Raw genomic sequence first — 16,986 nt, 5'->3', positions numbered from 1 at the left:
ATATGAGTGCATACTCATAAATGGGTTCGGGTGGTGAATAATAAGTGAAGAGAAGGTGTTATGTATATAAATCTATAGTTCATTTATCTTTTTACTAGAAAAGGTAAAGTCACAAAGTGTAAACCATAAAGTGGCAATATATGTGTGTCTAAATGTGATACAAAAAAGCTACAAAAATGTCCATATTGAACAGTGTCAGTGAAAAGTAGGCTGCAAGCGCTTCACTGTAACCAGAAAAGACATGCCGGATGTACAATCTTCATCAGATACTTCACTGGACAGATGACAAGAAATTAGGGATATACAAAGTGGCCGCTTCATGGATCAGTTGGATCTCTATCACAGAGATCAAAAGAGCTCAGCACACAGGAATCACTGTAAAACGGCAGCTGGTCTCACTCCTCCACTGACAGTCCACAGACTGCACCAGGGATCTCCCTCCAAATCTTTAGATTAATGGAATTACTAACAGGGCATAATATAAGAAAATAAAAGGATACTTCATGGTGCAGTATATCTTTAAAAGAAAATCCCTTTTTCACAGATAGCTGGGACACTGACATCATAAAAGTTTTAGCGAACAGGGAAAGTTTTTCAAACAAAGCTGCAATGTAACTAACCGTGGCTTAAGCCAGCCAGCTGGGGCGTGGTGACGTCAAATTCTATCGCTCCACCCGACGCTTAAGTATAAGACCAATTCTAATCGGGACTTGAAAGAATACAAACGTAATGAAAACATTATTAGTGCCGTGTGCACAGTGAGGGCAGTGTGCAATACATACAAAATAGAATAAAATTATATACAGAACCTACAAACTTCCTTAACAGACTCCTCTTTTGATCATTAACCATACCTGCTATCACCTTTAACCTGGAACCTTCACACGCTCAGGTGGAGGTAGTTTTGTCCAAAGAGGCAAAAATCCATTGTGGAAAATATAATAGCTGAGCAGCTTTTTTCATTACAAAATTACTTTTCATTGTGAAAAACAAATGATTGATAAGACATATTTACAGAGTACTGTCTGTACACCTGTGGCCAGAATGGCCTTCTAGCTTAATTGTTGGCATGCTGACTTATCAGCATATGTAAACAGACGATTCTACATAAAATGGAAAACGTACAAAAGGACTCAACATGGCTAAACTACTTTTCATTATTTTATATATATATATATATATATATATATATATATATATATATATATATATATAAAATCTCCCTTACAATTAAAGAATTTTAATAAATAGTACCCTAGACTGATTCCAAGAGGGAAACAAATCAAACAGATATATTTAATTTTAATAATTTTTGCAGTGTCTGGTTTGGATCCAGGTGACTTTTCCTTAAAGTTTTGCACAACTGTACATGAAATAGTTGCTGTATTGTATCTCCAAACATTTCCTTATATATAAATGTCTCTTATCAATCCAGTTGCATGGCTTTAGTTTTAGATCCTTCCAAACTTTTAGGATCTGGAATTGGGGAGAAAACACATAAATGAGTTTGTCAAAAACCTTAAAAGATCAGCAACATTCTCTGAGATCCGAATGGAGGACTTCAGCTGCTGAGACAAAAAATACAAGCAAGTGAGTAACACACTCCCAACCAAGATCCTATAGGAAGAGAGTCCAACATCCCATTGGGGCTTGATAAAATATAAGAAAACATTCAGGCAAAAGTTGTTTTGTTTTTTACTCTTATCGCTACACAGAAGGGGGTGTAAAAATAAAACCTCAAAACTTCTAGTAAGGACTCTCCTATACAAATGATTCCCTTTGTTACTCTCTGTAGATTCTGGCACTCTGTACTTACAAACTACTTCTAACGCTTTTTACTGGGGCCTTTACAGTAGCATTTGCCACTGGACATCCAGAAAACATGTCCAAACAGACCAAATGCTTACTCCTGACTTGGACATCTGGATATATCTTTTTGTAATCTCTGGAAGGGATGTTCAGCTTTTGGGAACACCTTTTGGTAACAGGCAAAACAAGAAGTGGTATATTATAAAAAAACATCTGTGGAGAACCCTGTCTCTATCCCATGCTCATTTACTAAGGCAGCCATAACTGCTTGTGACACTTTCCATGTGTCAAGCTGGAGGGGAAAAGTGTCTGGCAGACATAAAAGATCACATTTTTCCAAAGTCCTGTTTTATAAGAGTTTCCCCCTGTGGACCACTTGTTCTTCTCGTTCTGGGTTCCTTAAAGTTGAGATGATATTCCCATATACTGGGCCAGAACTAGGGTGGAATCTGTGAGTTGCACAGACCCAGCAAGTGTCCGGGGCTGTAATACAGCATCCTTAGTTGCCTGGTCTGCTTCCATATGTGAGTTTTAATGTTAGTATGGCTACCTCAGCAAGAACCTGGAAGGCTGAAAACAGCCAATCAATTTAAAGTGATGTAAACCCACTCTCATCCTTTCTAAACTACTGCCATAGTGCTGATCTATAAGGATATACAAGCCTCCTGCATGTTGTATCCTTACCTGTCAAATGTCTCCCCTCTGTCTGTTATAAGAACTGAAAAACTGCAGATTCTGTGGGTGGTTCTGTTGTCTGGAGCTCTGTGGGTGGAGTCATGATGTCAGTAGACTCCCGCCTACCTCTACACTCCCCTTACACTAAATTCTGCTATGATTACTAACATTCAGTCAAAATCCAGAAAAGTAACCACATAACTTCAGAAAAGGGGTGGAGGTGGAAATTACAAAATAATGCCTGTCTCCAGGCTAGTGCATGAGATATGTAAATAACCTGTCACTCACAGCAAGGGGGCGGAGTGGTCTAAGGTTTTTCTCTGTAAGTCTGTTATATTTCACTGAACAATAAGAGGATTGCTCAGAGCTGGATTAACTGTGTGGCAAGACTGGGCACAGATCATAGGAAATCTTATACTGTACATTGTGACAGCAAAGAGAAAAAACATTTTTTGGGGGTTTACATCCACTTTAACTTGAAATGCTTGATTGTTTTACCTGCCGAAGTAAAAACAAACTTCTGCCCCTTTCAATGGAACCAAAAGCTCTCTATCTTGACGATCTAAATATATTCTCTTTAAAGCTCACAGGCTTGGAGCTCTGCTTCTTGAGCTGTAGAAAAGGATATAATGACTGAATACAGAGTGTCCTTCTGGGTGATAAACTGCATACTAGTATAAAACCGGGATCAAATCTACAAAAAAATCTACATTTTTTTTTTTTATATCCGGGTCTTCAGGGAGCGTGTTCAGCACTGGGCTCACAGCAGCTGATTCCTACATCGTCAATTTAACACATGTGGTTTCCTTTGTCTCCAGCCGCCTCCAATAGAGGCAATAAGGTGGCTGGATCCAAATGTACACATTTTTCATTGTTAAATTTGTAACAAAACAAAAACAAATTCCTATTTTGAACCTTTCATTAGACAAACATTTAGTTAGCTGTATATTTGCTGTATATTTATCTTACTTAATTTAATGCCCATAATGACTGGCCAGTCTTCTCTACTTGTGCCTATACCCTCTTGCCTCTAAACTACTTTAACTAGCAGATGTACTACATATACCTGTGAACAACACTATTCTTCCCTTTCTTATCTATAACACTCCGATGGACAGTAGACAGTGACAACATAACACATAACCTGGGAATGCCAGGGCAGTGGCTTCTGGGCACCCCTATTGTTGCTGACCTTGTTGTGGCCACTGCAGGGGTTATCTCACTCCTTGTGTGTTCTGGGAAGATGTTATGGTTTGGCACTGGGCAGTGGGAGCTGGTTGAACATTGCCCTGGGGGTTGTATGCATTGCCCTTGTGCAGGGCTCGACAAATCCCGGTCGCCAGGTCGACTAGAAATGGGGTCCTGGCGACTTGGCTTTTTTTTTGTGAGCTGGGGCCATCTGGTGGTGAGCCGTTGGTATTACAAGTTATTACCACCAGATGTGTAAGCTGGCGCCGTCTGGTGGTGGCCGTTGGTATTACAAGTTAAGCATTACAAGTTAAACAGCAATTCTAATGTCATTTTTCACTGCCATCTTCTTCCCTCTAATTAGAACCCCCAAACATTATATATATTTTTTATCCCAACACCCTAGAGAATAAAATGGCGATCATTGCAATACTTTCTGTCACGCCATATTTGCGCAGCGGCCTTACAAGCGCACTTTTTTGGGAACAAATTACACTTTTTTTAATAAAAAAATAAGACAACAGTAAAGTTATCACCATTTTTTTTAATATTATGAAAGATAATGTTACGCCTAGTAAATTCATACCCAACATGTCACGCTTCAAAATTGTGTCCGCTCGTGGAATGCCGACAAACTTTTACCCTTTAAAATCTTCATAGGAGACGTTTAAAAAAATCTACAGGTTGCATGTTTTGAGTTAGAGGAGGGCTAGGGCTAGGATTATTGCTCTCGCTCTACCAATCGCGGCGATACCTCACATGTGTGGTTTGAACACCGTTTACATATGCGGGCGCTGCTCGTGTATGTGTTCGCTTCTGCGCGCGAGCTCGTCGGGACGGGGTGCGTTTTCTGGCTCCTAACTTTTTTAGCTGGCTCCTAGATTCCAAGCAAATTTGTCAAACCCTGCCCTTGGGGGTATATGGCACATTTTGCCTTTAGAGGGTATGGGCACGGATTCCTTCAGTGTCCCTCCTCCCCGCAATTAAAACCGCATGTTCTGCGAACACTCTGAGGCGCGCTCCCCCCTTTCCTCTACTCCTTCCTCCCCATGGAAACTGTTTCTGCATTCCTGTGTTATCTATAGCCCTTGTCTGACTAGGATCACAATGCTGCAATCTTTCCTGGTAATACATTTAAGCATCACTAACTTTTGCTTTCAAAACAGCCTGCCGCTTCTTTTTCTAAAAAAAAATTAATTGAAAACTTTCATATCCAGACCAGGCCATTCTGAAATCAGCTGCTTTACCAGAAGGCCCTGTTCTGGCTTAAAACCTGAGATAAATGTTTTGTATTGTTCCCATATTGATTTCTGTAGTTGGATCTGCTTCTTCCTTCCAGACCTTAACAAATCTTTTCCAGAATTCAAGAATGCTTTCCTTAAATTTTTGCTTACATGCCACTGCTGTGGGGAGGGAAGTTTGTCCCTTTTCCAAGCAGTTCAGCCTCCTTGGCAATTTCTTCCCATAGCTTTGTCTGACCTTCCGCTGTAGCCAAAGTATATGCATCAACTTGAGCACCGGCTACTATGGGAGTATTAATTGAATGGACATTAGCCCATGTCCATCCACTTTCCAGATCATATCCTAAAATTCTATCTATAATCAATCTATAATCTTGTGTCATCTGTCTTCCTTTGGTGCACCTTCTTAAATATGCCACAAATGCGGCAGGGTTGCACGGGGGGCGGTACCTTTCACAATTGAATTATTTTCAATGTCTAAGGCAGTGGTTCTCAACCTTTCTAGTGTGGTGACCTCTTGATAAAAATTTCCCAAGTTGTTGGGGACCCCGAACAGTAAAATTATTTTCGTAGCGTGGGTTGTCAGGACCCAAGGCAAGACGAGTAATTTGCTCCCCTAACCCAAGGACATTGAGAGCTTCCTGAGTCCCTTCCACGTGTACAGTATTAAAACCCCTTATGGTACATTTTAGGATGTACCACTCTTTCTCGTTCTCATTTATTTCCCTTTTATCTTTCTCCATCTTAATTTCTTGTTTTTTTCCCATCCTTCTCTCTAGCCGTATTTATTGTTCTTTTGTCTTATTCTTCTTTCTCTCCCTTTTTTCTTCGTTCCTCCTCCTCTTTTCCTCTCCCTTACATGTATTATATATTTTCCTCCTCTTACTCCTTGGTAGGGGGTGCTGTCGGGGAGTTGGGATGAGTGGCAATGCTGGGGGGGAATTCTGATCAGCCAACTTATTTTTTTTATCAAGGTCATCTGCTGATCTTAGAACTGTAGTGGGGATTTTTAATGGCAACTATAATCACTGGTAGTGTTACTCTGTCTCCGACTTTGTGGTGTCTTGCAGCAGTGACACCTATGCCGGAACAGCAGATAGGGTCTCCTCCTGCCCCTCCCACTGCACATTCCTCTAGTCTCTGCCCCCCAGCCATACCGTGAACTTAATGGGTGGCTGCAAAAAGGCTGAGTGGGCGGCCGTGGGCTTCAGGAACAGCCCAGATGGGTGGCCACAGGGTACAGAGACAGCCCTGCTGGGCGCCCGCAAAAGGCTGGGAGAACAGCCCAGGATTTGGTGACCCCAGGCAAATCGTCATTCGACCCCCAGGTTGAGAACCACTGGTCTAAGGGCTTTAAAACGATTTCCTTTCCTATTATAATGGGTTTTCTAAATTCACATCCTCACTGACCTCCTCGTCCTCACTAGTACTTGTAGTACCAAAGGGACCTTTGGACTTTTGATCCTGTGATCTAAGTCCAACACGAGGAGCCAGTACTTTAGGAGCAAAAGTAACAGTGCCTCTCACCCTCCCGGGACCTGCCGCTGTCGCTACCTGATCAGTTTGTTCAGTTACTGCTTCTGACTTGCCACCTCCAGCAGTATCCCTAACTTCTACCATCTGCATTCCTTTCACCTCTTTCTGCAAATGTTCCACTGTTTCCTTTATTTCTTTTATCTGTTGCTGCTGTTGTAGTGCCAGCTGTGCTTTGGGCTCAATGGAGTCGGGAGATACTCCTCCACTTACCTGAGCACAGTCTGCACCATCTGCTTGAGCCGGTGGGGGCAGCCCGGGTGCTTGTGCTGGGACAGCTTGAGGAGCAGGGACAGTGGGGTGCATATGTCTTGCCATAAGGGCACCCAAGTCCTCTTTATTTGGACTAGGATAGATGTGGCTATATCCAGGAGTTGGTGCCAGAGTACAGAAGGTGTCCGTATGAGAAAAAGGCAGTGTCGTTCTCTCTGCGCACTTTCTTACTCCGTTTATATATTTTTCTCCTTTCCCTTGGTATTATCTGGTGAAGACACTGCCTTCCACCTGGGGGCAACATCTAACAAATTTAAACCTCCTTCTCTCATACATAAATCCAGCAAAAACATGTTATATTTTGCTTTGGACAAAGCAGGGAAAATGGGAGCCCTGGTGCCCATATGGCCCTTTCTGTGTGGCCCTATGCTTATAGTCTAGGCCCACTCTTATAAGTTGATAACCACTGAATTAGAGTCTCGGGAGGTACACAGGGTAATAAACCCACAATATAGGCCAACCTTAAAGTTAAGAAGCAAAATGTATATTTAAACCTCATAACTAGTGGTTTAAGCAATTTTTAAACAAATTGCATGCCCTGGTATTCTTGGCATTTTATATTCAGCAATACGTTTATTGGGGGAAATATCACCTTATTTCCTGACAGGAAGTTGTGGGTAACCTTTGCAACCGTGAGACTTATAACACTTTTCTTAATCATACAGAACACAGTATTTTTAATCCATGGATATTATGCCGCCATCTTCAAGTGACTGGACAACGACAAAAAATACTGTCAGTTTGTAAAACATATGAAAGCTGTGCTGCAGCCAAAAAGCACAGTGCACCTGTTGTGAACCCAATCGGACTCGAAGGTTATTAGGCTCTCTGTCCCAGGTGTGGGATGCTGGAAATGGACTTACAACAAATCCTAGGGAATCCCTGGTGCTTGTAGCTGAATCAGCGGTTTGTGAATACTGTGGCATTGGGTTCAGTTTTCTTGACCTAGAGGTAGGGAACTGACTTCAAGAATAAACCTCAAATTGTGGGATTTTATAGGCAATTGAAAAAGAGAATACATTGTTTTTGTTTTTGTTTTTTCTAAATATATGCTTTATTACAAGTAGAATTAAATAAATAAAATTCCAAATTGGAAGTAAAACAAAACAAGTGATATCACATTGCATGAATATTGATATGATCAAGTTCTAGTCCCCAGCTACTTTCTGTTTCTTCATTGAATTACGATGAAATAGCGTAGATGGGGGATATGCAGTTTTATAAGTAAAATCTTCTTCAGGGAATACCACTTCTGGAGATAAAAAAATTATTAATTAAACACAAATGATTGTGTATGACTTTATGTGGACATGCCTGTGTACATATACATACATACATACATACATACATACACGCATACCCACATATACACTTATACACATTATATTATGTACTGTTCATGAGCTGCAGAGACCAAACAAAAAAGCCCAGCTTTGTAATGCCCCAAAGGGAGATGGAAGTTGCACTGTAGAAAAGAATAAGAAAAAACAAAGTATAATAAATCCCACGGAACATAATTAGTATCTTATTCGTGGTATACTGTGTCAACCTATATTTCGAAATGCGTTGGTATCCCCATCTGCTCTATTATCTTGTATTTCATCGATGAAGAAACATCAAGTAGCTGGGGGCTACCACTTTATGATCGTATCGATATTCATGTAATGTGGTATTCTCACTTTTGTCTCTTACAATTTGGAATTTTATTAAATTCTACTTGCAATATATAAAATGTATCAAACACATAGAACCAAAGTCCAATTGATAAAACAGAGCTAATATTGGATAAAGTCCAACTCCACATAAAATAATAACAGTGACAAAGTGGTAAAACAGAATCACAGTTCTAAGGTGGTCAGTGCTTCTAGGATTGGATTTGTAGTGCACCCTACACCAGTTCCCAGTCTTCACCGCAATCACCAGAAGATTTGTTCATCAAACCAGTCATGCCAGAAGCAGGACACTGAAAGTTTTGTTTGGGACATAAACAAAAAGGTGAAATTACCCACCATGATAGAAATGATCACTGTAGAACAACTTATGGAGTATCTGGTGGTGATGGAAGTCTAAGAGGAATTTGTATTCAAGGCTCTGGTTATTCAGCTTTTTGGTGAGTGTGAACCCCAGAGGGGGAGTGTGCCTCACTTTTGCGGTGAAGACTGGGAACTGGTGTAGGGTACACTACAAATCCAATCCTAGAAGCACTTGCCACTTTAGAACTGTGATCCTGTTTTACCACTTTGGGTCTGTTTTACTTATTTTATGTGGAGTTGGACTTTATCCAATATTAGCGCTGTTTTATCAATTGGACCTTGGTTCTATGTGTTTGATACACTTTATATGCTTTTTATAGTTGCTTTTTTTTATATTTATTTTTTAAACAGCTGCTGCCTTTTATTTATATATCTTAATATCATTTGGATATATATTTATTTATTTATTCCCTGTATGATCTATATTTACTAGTGGAGTCTCAGACAGTTATTTATTTTTTCTTTGGCGCTGAGAAGTGCACTGTGGGCCTCTTATCTGTGCACCTTCTTTTGAGATTTATTTATATATATATATATATATATATATATATCTCATTTTTATGTTTAATGTATCTATTTTTCAATTGCCTATAAAATACCACAATTTAACGTTTATTCTTGTATTCTATTTCAAGGGATGATGGCAATTACATATATAGCCATGAGTCTTTTAATCTTATGGGAACTGACTTTTTAAGAAGCCTGCCTTTGCTCTAGGGTGTTTTGCTTGTCTCAAAAAAATGTTTCCTCCCAAGGCTGTACATCATGGGACAATCCTGTCTTCTCCAGTCTGGTTTGGATTAGCATTCGATCTTGAGGACCATCTCAGATCTGATTTTGGCCTTAGTGGTTCCATTATGGGGTCACTTGCCCCTCACCCCATGTGGGGGCCTGCATACAGGATGTTGCTTACAATTTTTGTTTCCCCTCTTATCCCAGTGACTCAGTAGGATCTCAACGTAAGTTTCTGACGATGGACCACCTCCTGACTTTCAAGGGATTTTTCATAGTCCATCCTTGCTCGTGGGTTTATTTTCACCACCGTTACTTCTGTGTGGTGAAATTTGTATTGGCAACCTTTGCTGGTAAAAGTATTTTCTTGTCCCTTTTTATAGACCAGGTTGTTTTGAGACTTGGACCCCCCCCCCCTTTTTTTTTCTCTTAAGGAATGTCCCCGTTTCCTCTTAAATCGGATGGATTTAAACTTTTTTTTTCTTTTTTTTTCTTTCCTGCCCCTGTACATCCTCTGGAAGTTACCTCCATTATCTGTATTTGGGGGTGCACTGTTGGAGTTTACCTCTCAGCTGTGACTCCTTAAATCAAAAAAAGGGAACTTAATAGTATTATCTAATTAGCCTTTTACAAATTGCTACTATATCCACAACGTTAACTTAAGGCAAACAAAACGAGTGGCGCTGTATTGACATCAAATCATCAAATATTCAGTGTTAAATCATCTCTGTTCGGGATTAAATCTAAGTCCACAGTCTCTTGAAAGTATTAAAGTGCCCCTTCCATCTTCCTTAGCAACACGCTGCCAATAGGGTGTGCAACAAATCAATTTGTGACCCTAGTGTCCCAAGAAGTGAGAAGTGCTCGCTCCCCAATAGCCATGACCTCTTATGAAATAGTTCACAGCAAGCATTTTATGTATACTGATAACACCACTGCCTGCATTGTCCGGGGTACACATGGTCCTAGTCTCCTTCCTTAGCAACATAAAGCCGCAACCAATAAAATAAACTGTAGTATTTAATTTAGTATTTAATTAGATTGCGTACAAATGCCCACTTGCAATAAGTTGTGCCAAGTCCAGCACTCAATTATAATCGGCTGATAGTGGTGTCAAGGAGAAAATGCAGCCGCTTCTGCTGCCAGCTTGTGTTCCAACTATCAGAAGTGATGTGTACCAGAGGTTCCGCCTCTGTTTCATCAGATGACGTTTTCAGAAAATGGCTTCCTGCCTCCTCTCACAAAGTTCTGTAAACGGATGAACTGCAAGTACTGTTGGCCGCTGGGACTGGCGGCTTGTATATCAATAAATTGCAAGGGCACTGGTGAGCATTCTTTTAGTCCATTGATTCTTTCTGCCATTCAGGAACTGCCTGTCCGTATTGGAGACATGGTTAGACGGTGTATTGAAAGCCTGCAGGATTCTGGCATTGCACCTGCGATCTGCTGATCATGGGTGCAATGCCTTACAGGCTGCAAAGTGGAAAAAAATACACCTGTCTTACCTGCATAAAGATATGCATTTATTTATTTTTTATAAAAGGTCAACTTTGCCCTTTAAAACTGCAAGTTTGCACAAATTGGATAAAGCTGAATGATAATATAGTGCCCTCCTTTTTTTTTTTTTTTTCATTTATTCACTATTGTAATAAGTGCTATTGGGGAACTAGTTAGAGAGGCAGCTGGGAAAAAAATTCTCATCGTCCATGGACGGACACAGCTCCTTAAAGTGGGTTATGTTCCTGTTCAGTTATGTTCCCGTTCACAGGAGAGGACTAGGCAGAAACATGTTGGATAATTAAATACATGTTACTTTAACGGAGTTGAACAGCCCCACCCAGGGGGTGGTCCCTCCAGACATAACCCTCCTCCCTGCAGCATGCAGCCTCAGTTTCTTTCTGCCTAGCAAAGGAGGACGTATGGCTCCCTTTGGGCCCAGCGCCCTGTGGAAATTTTTATTTTATTTTCTTCTTGAATAATCTTCTATCAACTGTGGGCTGAGAGACAGGCTGGATATTATAGATCCTTGTAGTCTCCTCAGTCCGGCCAGCGAGTGTAAGCACACCTTTGCAAAGAGGCTGGGTCTGCCACGACATACCCCATGGCTTCTGGGGTGGCCGGTGAGCGTTGGCTCCAGGGTCCACATATGACTGGGCTGTGGTGTTGTCTCACTCACAGTGGACCGGGCCGACAGCTGCTCCTACGCGGTGTAGGTCTGTCAGGAATGCGTCAATGGGTCCTCGCATGAAAGTACTGTCCTTCCCGCTTCAGCGGGTCGGTACAGCTGAGCATTCCTGGGGTTCGAGGGTTCTCCTGTCCTCCCTTCCCTGCTCTGTCATTTTTTCCCTCTGGTTTTCTATTGCTGCCGGGGTGGACCTGTGGGAAAGGAGCTGCGCTGTGTGCCGGGTCCTTCATTCCCTGCTCAGAAGCGGTATTTTTCGTCAGTCAGGGCCCGCGTGTAAACCCTCCCAGGCTGACAAGGGCTCAGCTGGGGGATGGGATCGTCCCTGGGTGCGTAAGCCGAACACGCCAGCACCCAAACCCGCCAATGTATGTAGCCTCCCCCTGCCCGTCTCATGGGTGGGGGGGGACGGCTTTGCAGGTTCACAGCTCGGTGAACCTCCCTGCTCTTCGACCAGTGGGTCTGCGAGGCGGTCTTTTCGGAGTACTAGATGGGGTTCCTCCTATCCACCGAACAGATTCTTTCCCTCAAGTCTCCCTCTCCTTCCGGCTCGTCGGTCTGCCCTGCTGGGGCAGTGTGGGACTTGTTAAGCTGCGGGGTAATTTTACCTGTCCTGCAGGACGAGAGGTTTCAGGGATTCTATTCAAATCTGTTCTCAGTCCCGAAGACGGACGGGGTCCGTCCAATTTTGGGCCTCAAAGCCCTAAATGCCTTTGTGAGAGTTCGGCCGTTCCACATGGAATCCATTAGTTTGGTGATGGCTGCACTCCATCCGGGGAACTTTCTGGTCTCCTTGGACATAAAGGACGCATACTTGCATGTCCTAATTTGCGCAATTTACCAGCGGTTTCTGCGCTTCGCGATAGTTGAGGACCACAATAAGTTTGTGGCCCTTCCTTTTGATCTAGCCTCAGCACCAATAGTTTTCACTAAGGTGCTCGCACTGATCCTAGCTTTGCTGGGACAGCGAGGCTTAACCATCGTGGGCTACTTAGACGACTTTCTTCTGAGAGCAGCTTCTGGATGTATCTATAGCCAGTCAGACCCTCCAAGAATTCGGGTGGGGGGTTAAACATTTAGAATTCGGTCCTGGTTCCAACTCAGTGTTTGGAGTACCTAGGGTTGATTCTGGACTCCTCGGTGGCGAAGGTCTTTCTTCCCCTGGAGAAATTGCAGACTCTTCAGTCTGCAGTGAAGGTGTTGGCATCACACAATCAGTCATCTCAGTTTTTGCATGCGAGTCCTGGGCCTGTTGGTAGCCTCCTTCGAGGCGGTACCATATGCCCAGTTCCACACGTGTTTTGCAGAGGGAGATACTGTCCTAGTGGTACAAATCTCCTTTGTCTCTCTGGATCGTCAGATTCAGGTAAGCCACCTAGTTGGAGTCTCTCTGAATTGGTGGCTGAGATCCCCGACTCTTCGGTCCGTGAAGTAGTTTCTTCCTTTCCAGTGGACGGTGATTACGACAGACGCCAGCCTCACGGGTTGAGGGGGGCATCTGGGGGTCCAGTCCGCCCAGGGTCGCTGGACTTTAGTGAAATCCTGCCTACAGATCGATGTCCTAGAACTCCGGGCGATCAAACTATGCCTCTCCTCATGGTCGAGGAGGTTGCAAGGTCGCCCGATCTGGATTTAGCCGAACAACGCCACGGCCATGGCTTATGTCTACCATCAGATAAACTGGCAGGCGGACTACCTGAGTCGCCAGATGCTGGACCAGGGCAACTGGTCTTTGCACTCGGGTGTTTCAACTCCCTTGCAGGTGGTGAGGCTCACAGGGCATGGATCTCCTGGCCGCTCATCTCAACCGCAAGGTGTCAAAGTTTGTGGCCAGGTCTTGTGATTCCTGTTCAGACGCGTTGGTGGCCCTGTGAGGTTGGTATCGGCTACTTTGCCTTTCCTCTCATTGTTGTTGCTTCCTCGGCTGCTCCACAGAGTGGAGGCCGAGGGGATCCCGATGATCCTAGTCACTCCAGATTGGCCTCGGCGTCCTTGGTACGCCGATCTTGGGCGCCTGGTGGTGGATGTACCCTGGTGGTTGCCAAGGCGGGAAGTCCTTCTGTCTCAAGGTCCCATACTTCATCCTGTGTACAGTCGCTGGCTTGCATGGCATGGCTATTGGAAGCCAGGTTTTAAGAGACCGGGGTCTGTCCGACTCGGTCATCTCAACCATGCTGAGGGCACGGTAGTCGTCTTCCAGGAGGATCTAACATCGCACCTGAAAGGCCTACATCTTTGTGCGAAAAGATGAGGTGACATCCACGGATGTACTCGGTGTCCAGGGTCCTGCTGTTTTTACAGCTTGGAGTGGATCTGAAAATTGTCCTTAAGCACTGTTAGGGGGCAGATTTCAGCCTTGACTGTGTTTTTTTTTTTTTTTTCTTTCTGTGGCCTTTTGCAGCCCATTCTCTGGTGTGTATCTTTTGTGCAGGGGGTTCGTCATATACTTCCCCCTCTTGCTCCACCTCATGAGTTTTGACTCTGGTGCTCTCGGTTCTTCAGGAACCTTCCTTTTGAAAACATCAGAAAGATGTTGACACTATCACAGTAGGTGGCTTTTTTTGGTGGCCATTACTTCTGTCAGAAGGCTTTCTGAGTTGGCGGCCTGGTCTTGCAAGTCGCCATACTTGATCCTCCATAAGGATAGGTCGGTGGTGCGCCCCTGACCTTCCTTTCTTCCAAAGGTGGTTTTGGCCTTTCACCTGAATGAGGACATTGTTCTTCCATCCTTATGTCCTCGGCCGGCGCCTCCTAGAGGGGTTGCGCTACATACTTTAGACGTGATACGCGCTTTGCGGGTGTACCTGTCTGCTACGGCTTTGTTTCGAAGAATCTGACGCTTTTTTGGTGTCTGGGTCTGGTCCACTAAAGGGCCTGGCGGTCTCGTCAGCCACCTTTTCTCAGTGGATCGGGCAGACCGTCATACAGGCCTATGCTCTTAAAAGGGTGGACACCCCCTTTCCGTTCACGACACTTTCGACCAGGGAAAATGGTGCTTCCTGGGTTTTCCGACATCATGCGTCTGTCTCACAGGTGTGCAAGGTGGCGACTTTGTTGTCCGTTCACACTTTTTCCAAATTTTACATGGTTGATGTGAGTGCATCTTCTGATGCTTCCTTCGGACGCAAGCTTTTGCAGGCGTCTGGTTAAAGTTACTACTCCTCTGTTGAGGAGCTCTGCATGTTTTGGGGTGAAGTTAAGTTGGTTTTACTGATACTGTTCCCACCCCTCGTTTTTGACACTTCTTGGGGACGTCCCACTTGTCAAGATTTGAGCGGTGTCCGTCCATGGACGATAAGAGAAAATAGGATTTTTTTGTACTCGCCGTAAAATATTTTTCTCTGTCGTCAATGAACGGACACAGCACCCACCCCTCCTTTTTTTTAGGTTTGTACTGCTTGTTACGAACTGAGGCTGCATGCTGCAGGGATGAGGGTTATGTCTGGAGGGACCGCCCCTTGGGCGGGGCTGTTTAACTCTGTTAAAGTAACATGTATTTAATTATCTAACATGTTTCTGCCTAGTCCTCTTTTGTGAACAGGAACATAACCCACTTGTCAAGATTGAAGGAGCAGTGTCCGTCCATGGACAACAGAGAGAGATTTTACGGCGAGTACAAGAAATCCTATTTGTGCTACTGCTTGGTTTACAGCACACTTATTGTGTAACCCATACAGTGCAAGGGCATATTTCTAATCACATCTGCAACTCCTCCTTGCCATTTCAACTTTGATACCAGTTGTCGGTTCAAGGGCTGCTCCTCTTGTCCTGTTATATGCACCTGTTGGCGTGTATCTGCTGTTTTCTACCACTGCTTTCGGACGTTCTATAGTTAAACCCAAAAACAAACATTAAATATAGCAGCTCACCCATTCTTAGATATGGAGGCTGCATTAGTTTTCTTTAAGGCATTTTTCCTTATTTTCACTTACTAATCCAGCCAGTAAGTCTGTTATTTTTCAGCTTCAACTGGCCAAGTTGTCCAAACAAAGTAGTAGGTACAGGGTTGAGACAAACCATTTAAAGTGCTTGTAAAGCCTTACAGACCACTTTCACCTACCGGTAAGCCTAGATTAAGGCTTACCTGTAGGTGCTTGAAATATCTCCTAAACCTACGCGCTCTAGGAGATATTTGCAATGTCCCCAAATGATGCGGTCTAATGTGCATGCGCACTCTTGAAAGGGCACACTGTGCTGTTTCAAGATGTGGTCATGCTGTGACTGGCGCCTCCCACGCGCATGTGCGGAAGTGACGTGACACCACTACGGGCCAGACAGAGCCGGAGTTCGTGGCCCCGGAAGGAAGAGGGGTGAAGAATTGACGCTTCCAACCAGCGAGTGACACATAATGGGCTACTATGCGATGTATAGTAGCCTGTTATGCTTTACCTTTGCAGGGAAACGGGAAGTAAAACCCATCAGGGTTTACTAACTCTTTTAACAATGAAGGGTGTTTGCAATGGTCCGCTTTCATTTAAAACTGCTGTGGCTGCTTATAAAGTGTTATCTGAAGTTCAGCTACTGTTAGTCAAGTCTATCCAAATCTGCTAGTCACTATGCTCCCCTAACGCAGACAGACCATGCTGCTGTCCTGTGGTGTCTGCTTTACTTTCATCCAGAATGCAGACACCCTAAAGCCCTATTTACATCAGTGTTCCATGAACGCACACAAAATACACATTGCACTTGCAGTGCCATTCATTGTAAATAGCACACCAAATGCGACCAACAGACATGCATCAAAAACACCAAAACTCACAAAGCGTAAATGCCAAATGGGGTACATGAGCTGCCTTGGCACGATTGCCGTGCATAGGGCAGCCCATTTAAATGGATGGACTGACCCTGTGTGTGTAGCGTGAAACGCTGCAAACACTAAGATATGAATGCAGCCTAAGATGGGGGAGTGTGCTACTGGCAGAATCACCAGGTGAAATAAAAGAAAAAGCTTAAAATTGTTTTATTTCAACCATCATTTCTAAGGATTGGTAAGATACAATATATTACAGTACATTTTTGACTTTTAAAATCCTTTTCTTGGAGTACAGTATAAGGACATAGGTACCCCCCCCCAAATATGTCTGTTCCCTGTGATCTCCCTATTTACTGCAAAACTGAGGTATGCTGGCAAAGAGGAGGGGGTTATATGGGGGAGTGTCTCTACAGATATTATTTTATTTGCCAGTTTCTAGTCACCAGACAAAGGCAGTGTTATAGCCCACAGTTAAATCTGGGTACAGAATTAATTTCTACAATTCTTGTGTTGCTTGTCTTGTCAATATTGATTCTAATTGTAACGTCTGAAACAGTGTTCTACTCT

At 43.5% G+C, this 16,986-nt stretch overlaps 1 protein-coding gene across 8 annotated transcripts in view; it reads left to right on the top strand.

Annotated features, from left to right (window-relative positions):
• Positions 1-16,986, top strand: part of DIS3L2 (DIS3 like 3'-5' exoribonuclease 2) — a 727,039-nt gene that overhangs the window by 494,499 nt on the left and 215,554 nt on the right. The gene's annotated exons all lie outside the window — the stretch shown is intronic.

This window comes from Rana temporaria, chromosome 4 (assembly GCF_905171775.1).
Source record: "Rana temporaria chromosome 4, aRanTem1.1, whole genome shotgun sequence".
Taxonomy (NCBI): Eukaryota; Metazoa; Chordata; class Amphibia; order Anura; family Ranidae; genus Rana; species Rana temporaria.
The sequence above is the reverse complement of the archived record's forward strand: the minus strand, read 5'-3'. Positions and strand labels throughout refer to the sequence as shown.